This window comes from Protopterus annectens, chromosome 12.part0, assembly GCF_019279795.1.
Source record: "Protopterus annectens isolate FY-2018-M chromosome 12.part0, PAN1.0, whole genome shotgun sequence".
NCBI lineage: Eukaryota > Metazoa > Chordata > Ceratodontiformes > Protopteridae > Protopterus > Protopterus annectens.
This window is the reverse complement of record NC_056746.1, coordinates 722,830,947-722,844,156: the sequence shown is the minus strand read 5'-3', so window position 1 is coordinate 722,844,156 and position 13,210 is coordinate 722,830,947.

Below are 13,210 nucleotides of genomic sequence, written 5' to 3'. Positions count from 1 at the left end.
CTCTTGCAGTAAAATTATCGCGACTGCATGAGGCACTCTCAATGTGAGAGGGTGGAACAACACTACTGAGGCCGAAGCCTGTACTACCATTGCAGCTACAACTAATGCTTGCACACAGTGAGGCAATGATCATGCCACTGGATCTAACTGTGATGAATAGTAAGCTATGGGGCGTTGCTTATCCCCATGCTGTTGCGTCAAAACTGACGTCATGTATCCCTGTTTACAATCTACGGTCTGAAAAAATCTTTTGTGGTAATTTGGAAGTCCTAAAACTAGTGATGAAGCTATCAATTGTTTTAGTCTGCAGAAAGCTGTTTCTGCTTCAGGTGTCCATTGTAATACATCTTGTGCTGCCATTGGTGTTTTATATAATAAATCAGCCAGTGGAGCAGATTCTAAAGCATAGTTTGATATCCAGCTTTGACAAAAATTAGTCGTTCCCAAGAAGGACATCATTTCCTTCTTGGTTGCTGGTTTGGGTGCCTGTAAAATCACTGTTTTTCTGTCTTTGTCTAATATTCTACCTTCATTGGATATTACATATCCTAGGTATCTAACCTGTTTTCTCCAAAGTTGTAACTTACTTTTGTTTACTTTGTGTCCTTGTGCTGCTAAAAATTTCAATAATGCTATCGTATCTTCCCTGCATTGATGCTGGGTAGGGGCTGCTAGCAAGATGTCATCTACATAAAGTAGAATCTGACTACCTCCTGGTGGAGTAAACCCTGCCAGGTTGCTTGCCATTTCTTGTGCAAATATCATTGGACTTTCACAATATCCCTCTTGGTAGCCGAGTATAGGTATATCTTTTACCCTGAAATGTAAATGCAAACCAATACTGGCTATCAGGATGTATAGGTATTGAAAAGAAAGCATTGCTTATATCTACCACAGTAAAATATTTTTGTTGTGGTTTCAAATCATTCAACAAGGTGTGTGGGTCTGGCACCGTAGGTGCTCTGGGTATTATTGCATTGTTTACAGCTTGTAAATCCTGTACCATCCGCCATTCCCGTTTGCTTTTTAACAGGAAATAGAGGGTGTTACATGATGAGTCAAGAGATTCTACCAGTACTCCTTCCTTGAGTAATGCTGCTATTATAGGCTTGATTCCTTGCTCTGCATCTTTCCTCAAGGGTATTGTCTTTTGTGGTCTAAATGCTGATTTTGGTGTAATAGTTACTGGTCCTGCTGTTTGAATAAGTCCTACATCTGATTTACCTGTTGACCAAAGAATATCTGGTATATCACACAAGGCCTTTTCTTCTTCTTCTAATAAGAATGCTAATCAGCTGTCTTCACTAGTTTGTAAGTGTACAGCTGGATGTGTCTGTGTTAGCCAATTCAATTTCTGTTTTGTATTCCCTGTTCTGATAATTCTAAATCAGTTTGTTTTTCCCATCTTGTTACTTTTTCTCCTAAGTCTGCCCATCTCACATCCTTATTCTTTGTCAAGCTGACATGTGGTAGTCTATTAGATTTGTACAGTGTCATGAATTCCTGAGGTAGTGAACAGCTTACCACACTGTTTCCCTCAGTATCCCAATACAAGGTTCGTAATACTAATCTGTTAGCAGGATTTTTGAACAACTCTTGCTCATATTCTTTATCAGGTCCTGGCATGCTACAGTAGTATAGAGTACAATGTAACAAATGCTGTTGGTCAGTGTCAAGGGAGGGGCCCTTACTGATGGCTACATTCATCAGTTCTCCGGTTACTGCCCCTGGACCAGTAGTAACTAGGTCCTGGCTGTACCAGTAAAAGGTTTCACCCTCCGGTCGCACCACAAAAGTATCTATTTGTCTTTGTGCTTCCATACCCTGCATAGTGGGAACTACCGCTATGCCAAATATCTGCATAAGATCTCTTCCCAGTAAGTTTAATGGACATTTTGCAGAAACTACAATTTTACTTTTCTGAGTCATGCCTGAAATAGGGTCAGTTATTGCTATATCATGGGAGAGTGGCTCCCTATATAGCTGTCCATTTGCTGCTTTCACTAATATATAGTCAGGTGATTCAGAATATTCTGGTAACTTTGAAGGATGTATCAAAGTTCGTGACGCTCCTGAGTCACACAAGAATTTCACTTCCCTTCCTTCCACCAGAAGTGTAACTTCCGGTTTTGTGTCTGCCAAATAGAGCTCCAAGCTCAGTAATGCCAAATCTAAAATTTCACTTTCTTCATCCTCTACATCTGCTTGCACTTCCTCTGTTTCTTCCACTACATTTACGTTTGCCCTTTGTTTGTTTTCCTTCCCTGATGATTTCTGATTTTTATTACTATCATATAGTCAGTCCTCATCACCTTTATTTTCTGCAGTCACCTTTTTATTTAGCCTGCAATCCCTTGCTAAATGTCCTTTCTTACTGCACTTAAAACACTCACCTTTCTTTTTTCTTTCTTCAAAATCTTCTGACCTTTTGTCAGATTGTCTATTTCCCTGGGTATTTTTTTTACCCTTTTTACCTGACTGTACTACAAAGACCTTTGCTCCGTCTTCAGCTGTGAAGACCTGTGTCTTCTTTTTCTTTTTACTATTAAAGTGTCTTTCAGCATGTCTGGCATATTCAAGTAAGGCTTGTAGCCTACTTGTTCGATGATCTATCATATGCTTTGTAATAAAGCTACTGATAGGTGCAATGCAACCTTTCAAAAATGCATTTTTCAGTTGCTGTTCATACGAGGTATCATGTGTCTGATTTTCAGGAATAGCCATACCACTATGGTTATTGAAACATTCCAATAATCTACCATAGTACCCATCTACAGTTTCATTCTCTTGCTGTATGCATTGATTAATGCAAGTCCAATCTGCTCTAGGTTTCCATTTTTCAGAAATTCGGTCTGTAAGACCTTTCACTCTGTTGTCTAATTCTGCGTCACTATGTGGGAGTGGTTTAAGCTCTGCATTACGAGGATTCCAGGTGCCACAAATCATGTGCCAGTCTGGACCTACAACCTGTCTAACTACCTTTTCTACTTTTTCCCCATTCAAGTGGTAACTTAGTCTCATACCTTGTAAATCTTGTAAAAACTTTATGTAATTAACTTTTGGATGAGGGATTCCCTCTGTAGCTTTCCGAATATCTTCCGGTGTCCATGGTCTATATACTAGAAGAGTTGGGTCCTGCCCTTCCTGTCCTGCCTGAGGATTTGGTACCTCGATTAGTGGACAGATTTCTTCCTCACTCTCTTCTAGTGTGTTTCTCCCTATTTGATATAAGTTTGTGTCCCCAAGTGTTTTACGTGTCCGGGACCTAGTTTCAATAGGATCTCTAACAAATGGTTTTAGTACTCTTGTAACTTCAGGATAACATGGAGGTGGACCAGCTTGTCCTCCTGCTTCATATCCTGAAAAGGCATTGAGGGCGGAGGGAGGGGCCGTCACTATTACTGTATTATTATCCTCTTTGTCTAAAAATAATGTTTTTGCATTTTTAGTTTTCTGTTCCCTTCGGTTTACTTCCTCAATCCACCTGTGTGCCTGAGGAATGCCTAATTGTTGTTGTTTTTTTGCCTGACCTTCTGCGTCAGATTTAAGCTGTTTTAAAAGTTTAACTAATGAAATCTTGTTTAATTTACCATCAAATCCGTATTTATTAACCCATTTTGTATAATACCTTACATTATCAGTCTGTTGTAATTGCATATATTTTGCGTCATCAGTTAGGGGCGGATCACGCGATTTTTTAGTGCACTGATTTCTCATTCTAAAAAAAATATTACGTAACCCTTTTCACCACATGGTATTTCAGTTCCTTACACAGTTTATCTAGAATAACTGCCTACCTTATTCTGTTTCCCTGGTCTCTGACAAAATATACAGTAATTTTCTTTTTGTCCCTGATCTGTATAACAAATCTCTGACAATGACATTTACTGTAACCTAGTCCCTGATCTAAAACAGAAAAAAGGCAAATATCTTCCTACCTGAGCCTCCTGGGTCGACCAGTTCGAGACCGCTCTTCAGCCGCAGATCAGAAAGTGGCCAGCCTCTCAAAACGACAATTCAGTCGGAGGTCTTTGTGTTTCAAGAAGAACCGTTTCGGTAACTTCTCCTGCGCAGTATTCGACCACCGATACACTCTGATCTGCAGCTTACCAAGGGAATTCCGGTTCAAAGTGGACCAAACTGTTAAATAAAAACAAATGATAACAACACAGGAGGCTCAGATGCAAAAGTTTACTAGTGTACACCAGGAGGCAAAAAACCATACAAGTACAGAGTTTTGTCTGACACGATGCAGGAAATACACAATTTTATATAGTCTTACATTCAAGCTGTGCCCACCTTACTGACGTGGTTAGTCACAGGGCACCTACATCACTATGGTCTACAATATTCTATTCATAAGAAAAAGCTGACGTTATACATTTTAAAAGTTTTCCCATGGGAATAATACAGCCTTGCAAAGCACCTGGTTCGTTATAATGTCTTTCTGTAAATGTTACTCTTTCAAGGTCTCAGGCTTGCTTGAATACAATAGTTGGTTCAGTCTTCTCTGTTCTTCTTGCAACTTTACTTTAGCAGCTGTGTCTTATCTCTGATAACATTCACAAGGTCAATTATCTCAGAGGAAGGAATAAGAATATTCAATGCTTTATACATTTAATTTTCCTGACCCAGCAGATAATCATTAGTGAAAAACATAAGCTTGCTGAGCTGGCTACTGCCAGGGTCAGAGTTCAAATACACTGCAGCTCCAAAGCTTCAAGCAATTGCATGTAAAATCATTCTTATTGCCATATTGTAAATAGAATAAAATGCATTATATACTATTTGCTTTTAAACTAGCACTTTATACATGTTCAAATACATATTTTTCTAACACTATTGCTATGTGGTCTATTCCAGTCTATGGCATATCTCTGAGATGGGAACCTATCCCTCCAACATGTGCTGTTTAGTGAGCTGACAAGGCTTAGGGCCCTTGAGCATGTATCCCGGAGGTATTGTGATATGTTGCCATGGTGGTTGTCACCCAGCTATGGGTGTGACATACCTCTGTATGTCCGGCAGAGGTCACCTCTGTGTGGCCAGTATGCAATACAGGCTAGTTGTGTTTTTGTGAGTCAGTCTGCATAGGGCATCTGTTTGTGGCCAGTATTACCCTTTGGGAGGTCTGTCTGTGGCCTGTTCACCTGGTGTAGTTGTCATGTAAAGTACATACCACACAGGGCATTGTGATGAGTAGAGGAGAACTCTACCCTATACTTCCATAGATGACACACCTGTTGCCATGACACATACCACACAGACAGATTACAGGTGTAGTGTGGCAGTGTCATCATCAAAGCGGAGGCTACTGTCCACCTGTGTCCCATGTTCCCTTATCACACCTTCACTGTTAGGTAGATCTCTACCTATGTGGTAGTTAATGGGTACACTGTTTTGGGAAGATGGAATGGTACTGCAGTATCAACACTTGTCTAGAGTCCATGCCTTGGTCACCACACACCTGTTGCAGTACATATGACCCCATGTCTCTCTGTCTCTCTCTCTCTCACTCTACATGTATATATATATATATATATATATATATATATATATATATATATATATATATATATATATTATATGCATATCTATACACATACATGTACACATCCATTGCTGTACACGTGGATGTACATACAGGCACATGTACAGTCCACCTTTCATGGTGGGGATATCGCTTATGCGACAGTTGTGGGATGTACACGTATGTGATTAAATTGCACAGTGCTGTGCAGAATGCATGTGGGTGTCCTCAGCCCTTGTAGCATTAGCAGGCCTCACTGGCTGTAACACAGCAGGTCTGACAAATCTGTCCCACAGCATTTAACCACCACATGACATATATCAACACTACCATAGCTGGCCTTAGGCATAGGCCAACTGGGCGGCCGCCTAGGGCGCCGCTCTAGCAGGGGTGCTTTTCCACTATTTATGTGGTGTAGTAAGACAAGGATGGGGGCACCAGGAAGTGTGGTAGGGGGCGCCGTGGAGCCCTTTTGCCTAGGGCACCAGTTGACCTACGGCCACTCCTGAGCACTGCATGCTGTTTTCTAGGCCACACACTACAACCTACATGGATATATGCACATATCAACCTTCACTGACAGATATCTGTCCACCCTTCACTAACAGTTGCATTATGTCCCTTGCTCTATGCACATGTGCAGATACAGATAGATACATACCGCTGCCACACATGGATGATTTACAGTATGTAGAGTACTCTTCAGGAACATCTACAACATGCCAACACATACATGTGAGTTACATACCTTACCTTTGTATTTCCCTGCTCCGTGTGTTACGGTTTTGTAGTTTTTTTTTATTGGTGGTTTGTTTTGGGTTTTTGCCCTCTATTTAACTTTCTGTCTCAGTTTCTCACTCTGTTCTGTCTCTGTCTCAGTCTGTGTCTGTGTCTCTCTCTCTCTCTCTCACTCTCTATCTCACAGCACCTGCAATGATATAATTGCATGTGTGGACTGCAGGTACAGCCTGCTTTTCTAGGTATATGCACTTGTGCATGTGACAGCCTCTGCACCAATTGCTGCCCACCATTTAGTAATTGCATGCAGCCTGCTGTTTGGTGATTGCATTACTCACTGTGATTGCAGCCCACTGCTATAAAATGCTAGGTTAGGTAGGCATAGCTCTTTCAGATTTCCAAGGTGGGGCCCATACTTGTTTGCTCTGGACACCGTTGTGTCAGTCTGAAGGTTGGTATATGTCTCTTATCTGATGCTAGGGTTGTAGCCAGTTATATGCATGTTGTACTCAAACCTGAATGTTGCTGCTTCCAGTACACACATCTCAGTGTAGACATGTATGCACCCCTCCAAATGCTAACACAGGATATATGGGAGTATGTGCTTTTTTCTCACTTACACAATTAACTGCCATACAAATGTGGTTATTGCACTGTATTCCTGTGGCCAGTATTTATCCTGGTCTGATACTGTGTGGTGTTTGTAAGGTGCTACTGTAACGTTATTCCCTGCTAGGATGGCTGGTTCTCCTTTTACAGTCATATCATGCAATTCCACAACCACTGCTGGTAAAGACCCACAGAAAATGATTTGTGTTATACCATTCCTAATTTCCATTTACATTCCCTCATTGTAATGCATGATATATTTATTTCAGAACCAAGTTATTTGTATATCTGCTGTGGCTTAGTGGTAATTCATGCAGTCTATTGTGTCAATGGTCTGGGGTTCGAGACTGGCAGAGGTTTTTTCTTTTGCTGCTCAGCAGAACAAGGGCCCTGCCATAGAATGACTAAGGCACTTTTAAGCAGTTGTAAGTGGGTTTGCGCGGGTTTGCCCGATGCTTAGCTAAGCGCACATATGCGCACACTCACTTGAACCTGCTTACTACCTCTTAAAAGTGCTTACTCCTGCTAACTCCCACGCTAATTTCTTTTAAAGAAAAGAAAATGGGGAGATAGGAAAGTGGTGAAAAAGGGGGCACAAAGAGGGACAGACAGTAGGTAAACAAGCTCGGGATGTGCAGGACAGGTGTAGGGAAGGTCCATAGCTGCCCATTTCTTTAACAGCAACAGCTGTGCATATGCAATGAATTTGGAGTGAAATTTGAAACCTTCCACCCCTGGGAGAGGGCTGAGGACAACAAAGTATGTTGTACTGCCAATTCTAATTATCAGCTTACATGTCCAATGGACATGTGTGCGAAATGGGAAGCTATGTATGGGGCGTAATTTTTTTGTGGGTATAGATTGCCCTTTTTTTTTTTTTTTTTCAGGTGAGAGTGGGAAGTGAGGTAGAGGAAGTAGGTATGTCCGGGGAGGTAGGTTGGGAAGGTAAACAGACAAGAAAGACAAGACACATACAGGGGTGGTGTATGACACATGGGGTGGGTGAACACAATTGACAGGGTCGGATGTTTGGAAATCGCAAGCCCATGAGCCCACAGATGGTAAGAGTGGAACTGAGATCCCCACCCATGGGCAGTCACCACTGAACCTTCACAGCCCCAAGGGTGGCTGTGCTGGGGGCTGCGTAGGATGGGCAGGCTCACCCGTGAGACGCACCACTCTCGGCTTTAGCTGGTGTAGGGGATCAGTGACTGAACGCTGGATCTCCCTACGCACCACAACCCGGATCCTTCGAAGGGTGACAGGTGGCCCTTCTCCGCCCATGCTTGCACGGGGGAGACAAGCCCCATCCCCTGCAGAGCTTCCACCCGAAGGTGGCACAGGACCAACGGAGGAGGGGAGCCCAGGTTGGGCACCGGACCTGCTGGTACCAGGTGCACTCGTCAGCTAAGGAGGGACAGGTGGGTTTGTTGGGACCGGCCTTCCCATACTTTCTGTGATTAGGTGTGTTTAATTACAACATAAGCAAAACAGCATTCCAGATTAGTTGTAACAGCATGCAGTAATATTCCCATTAACCCAACACACCAAGGTTACAACATTTGAACAGCAAGCATAACACATGCATATATTGAACCAGAGTGGATATTCCAACAGCATGCAGGGATGTTTGGTAGCAACAGGCCACCATGATTGTGGTGTTTGAACAGGGCACATGCATCAACGTGAATGCAAATATGTATAGAACAATAGGACATATGTCCCAACAAATATTTAAGATTACACATACCCACTGAGGTGTGGAATTGCATGGTTTATGCACATACAGTAGGGTGTAGAAAAAACCTTGGTTAACATCTTATAATTACCTTTTTGTCTACACTACATTCCTAGTGACTGCAAGTGTATATCCCCTACATGTATTATTACACTTGCCACCATACATTAGGTTGTGTCATGGGTTTGGCTAGTTCAATATATGCCTGACCTATATCTGACATATTAACTGTCCAGGATGCAGATGTTACTGCTACATATTTCTTGATTGCATTTATATTTCTTTATCTGCATATCTGGGATGTTTTCATATGACATTTTCACTTCGATTTGTTCAGAACCCTGCATTTCTTGACACACACTCACATTTCTGGGGAAAAATAACATGCTACACGTATGCCAGATTTACTTATTCATGCCAGCCAGTAACTGACTGTTGTGGACTGTATATATGTTTCACAGCTACTAGCACTTCCATCACCCACTTTATATGGGACTGCAAAACTCTGGGTTGCCAGCACCTTTTCAAACAGTACTGCTTGTATAATGCAAGGGTACAACAACATTTCAAACTCTGTAACGCAGACACACTCTGGGTTTTAGACCTTTATTAATGACATTACACACTTTTCCACAGGCTCACTCCTTTATTTGTTTTAACGGTATATATGGCAGACATGTTCAAGACATATTATACCTTTATTAATAGGTTAGAACACTCTTTTTTCAGGCTCACTCACTTATTTTATATGACAGTGCCTGCAGAGATATTATTCCAGACATATGTCACCTTTCTTAATGGGTTACTACACTCTTTTTCTGCCTCTCTCACATTTTTATCTGACAGTACATACAGAGGACTTATTCAGGCAATTTTATGGCTGTATTATTGGACTACAACACTTTCTTTCATGCTCTCCCATATTTTATATAACAATACATGCAGAATAATCACTAACCTGCCTGGTGGCATAGCCTTATCAGCCTATCAGCATAGGCTTGCTGATTAGCAGCACGGTTACCTGCAGCTGTAAAGTAAATGAAGGGATATTGAGACATACCTATCCGTTATACATACTCCATTATCAATTCTTACATACTGCATTCCATGGCTACATACTCTGTTGTGGGGCATCCCGCATCCCACGGGCCTCCTGTATCCATTGGTTCAGGCAGTCCTGCTTTCATCTCTTCAGGTCTGCATGGTGGTGATGGACCTGCTCACCAGTCTGAGGAATGCCTGTGGCACTGGTGAGGTCACGAGCTAACCGGTTCCAAGCCTCTGCCTTGTACTCCGTCCCTTGGAACTGGCCCTGCAGGAGTCTTGACTCATGACGGTGGACAAGGAGCCAAACCATGTATTTCAACTCCTCGATACCCCAATGTTGTGCTCAGAAGAGTGTTCCCTCTCCGACACCAGACATTCTAACTGCAGATGTAAGCTACAATCAGTTATGGCATGTATTCCCACCTGTGGGGCTTAAATATGCCGCATTTCCCGCACTTGTTTGTGATTGGCCATTTTGTACAATTCTCAGCTGACTGCAGACCTGCTTAGTAATGGTTAAACTAACATTAGTAAGTATAGGCATGTTAACAGTGGCTGTTTCCCCTATGTTGTCATGGCTTAGTGGTTCTGTACTTTGCTTCTGATGCACAGAGTCCTGGGTTCGAACCTTGTCATTCATTTTATTTTCATACTGTCCAGACAGGCTAGGGGGTGTGGCTACATTTAAGCAACTTTGCTCTACATTGCTCCTCGGTGCCCTATGGTGCCCTGGTTGGCGCAGCACACATGTCCGCGTAAATCCATTGCACTGGGTAAAGCGCTATTAAACTATGGGCAACTCTATTGCACTGGGTGCAGCGCTATTGAACTATGGGCAACTCTATTGCTCTGGGTGAAGCGCTGCTTAACTGCAGGCAATTTTATATTGGGATCCTTTAAAATATTTATTTTGTTCACTAATACATTGGCCATTTCACTGCTTTTTAGTTATGTTTAAACATATTTGTTAGGTATTATTCCATATACTGATTTAAAAAATAAATATGAAAGGGAGTGATGGGACTTAAACCGTGAATGCCTCTTCTTTGTGCAAATGCTCTACCATTACGCTATTGCTATTTGGTGTGATTTGCATAAACATTCATTCTTATGCTCTTCCATGTTAGAATCACTAACTGTAGCTAAGCAATGGGCACACCTGCGCACAAACGTGCAAATACGGGCAGCTATTTTGGGAATTAAAAAAAATTAATGTTATGCATTTTAGAACTGTGATGGGGGTTTACAATATCAGACAGTGAGGTGTTGGGTGCAGGGACATTTGAGCGGACTCGCTCTAGTTTATTTGCTTTAATTTTAAACACTTGCAGGGGCGTGGACATTTAGACTGCTCGGCAGTTGGACACGCCCCCTGCTTTCTTACACAGTCTGTGTAAGACTTACGGTTGAGTCAGCTTGCCCTCATGCATATTCATGGCATGCTGACATCATACCGTTCAACTGCAGCCTCTGAGTAAGACTTATTAAGTCTTACACGGAGGATTCGTGAATCCAGGGGTTGGTTTTCTAAAATAATTAGCCTTCACTGTTTTATTTGGGTATAATAAGTTAATCATCATTTGCCTGGCAAATAACTTTAAATCTAAAATAGTATCAGTCAGATCAGCTTGGGTTGCCAGTACAAAGGACAGCCCTTTATTAAGTAAGTTAATTTGTTCATTTGTTAAAGAAAAAGATGACAGGTTGTACACTACTTCACCTGTTTTCAGCTCCTGGTGGATGGCCCCATCACATCTGCTTGAATGTTCAAACCTTTTCTACCTCTCCTTATTCTGATGTGGGAAGGATCCTTCCTGTATTCTTTGTGTATGGGAAGGGGCTCAGCTAAAAAAAATGTAGCAACTTGTCTTAACTCCTTGGAGGTTGAAGGCACATCTATCCTGATCTCTTTTCAATCCATTTGTGTAGTACAAACAAATTCAGATCCTGATTTACACTCTCCTGTAATGGTAGAAACAATCAAAGGAAAGCTTACTGTAGCTTATTCAAGTGCGTTCTCTCCATTCTGCATTTCCGCTATCCCTCTATCTAATACAGTTGTCTCAAAACAATTTGAGGTATTCCTCATTGCATTTGGATCATCAGATAGATTCCCTGCTGTTGTGCAGACTCGTACTGTCCCAGAGGTTTTTAAGTTAGCAACAGTAGTGTTCGCATTGTCTATAGTATGCACTTCAGTGACTGCAGCTGCTAGTAGTGTTCTACTTCCTGTTTTAACCTGACTAGCATCACCGGAAGTGAGTTCAATAATTTCTACAGGGCTAGCCATAGCAGGGCCTCTTCTCATAGGTTGTTGTGTTGTTTCAGATGTAATTTGAATATTACTCTGTAGAATAGAACCTCGGGTTCAGGAAAACACAAAACCCCGCTGAAAGTTGAAACAGTCTCATTGTAACTTCTTTCTTTTTTCAGTTTTAAGCCTCTGCTTAAAGTTCATTACAGTACAATGCATCTCATCTAAATGTCTATTAAACACATCGGCCATAATGTTTTTCTTCAAGTAAGTATATTTAACATTAATCTCTTTAAATTACGTTATTTCTTCAGGATGGAAGTACTGTATAAGCAAATGCATATAATCAAAACTAAGGTGTAGATGGATCATCTGCCAGTCTTTAAATAATTCTGGGAGGCTGTCACCATACAAGGGCATCGTCAAGATCCTTAGATCCATTGAGACAACTTCGAAGTGTAGTGCCGCTTCAAAATACAAACGATACCATTGCAAACCTTTAAATTTAAATAATTTGTCTTCAAGTTGTTTCAAAAGGGAAGAAAAGGTTTCCATAATTTCAGAGTCCACAGTCAGATCTTGTTGTAAATCAAGCACCATTGGGGTATCTAATAGTGGGTTGTTATGTGAACTGTATATATGTATACTTGAAAATATAGAGTACCCATAAAGTTTCAACATTTTAACTACAGCTGTTTAAAAATTACACCAGAGTTTTTCTCATTATTTGAACATGGTTTTACTTTTATACCAACACATTATTTTATTATCACAGGTACTATTTTGGAATTAAAAATATACACTAGAAACATCAATCTAGCATTATTTTGGAAAAGATGAGGGTGGGAATAGCCATAGCAATAGTGATATCGTTAGTACGAAAAAGAGCACATTTATTCCCCCAATGCATCTGGTTGTGCAAGCCTTTGAACAGGCATGCATTTATGATTTTATTGTATGAATAAAAAGAAAAAAAGAGGTAGAATAATTTGAGGGTCAAATAATTGGGTTTATAAAAGAAGTTAAAAGGAAACAAGGAACTTAGGATCATGAAACCTGACAAAGGTGTGGGAGGGCAGTAATATATGACTGTATCGATTATTCCAGTGCTATGTATAAATTTCTACATGACTCAAACACATATCAGGAGGTATCAAGAAATTAAATTAATATCAGTTTGAAGAAGGTGGATTGGTTGACTCAAGGGTTAATAGATAAGATGGCCTATCAATTTCTTTTAAATTGGAATCTGGTGAATCCTAGAATATTCAGTATTCTGAAAATGTACAAAAAT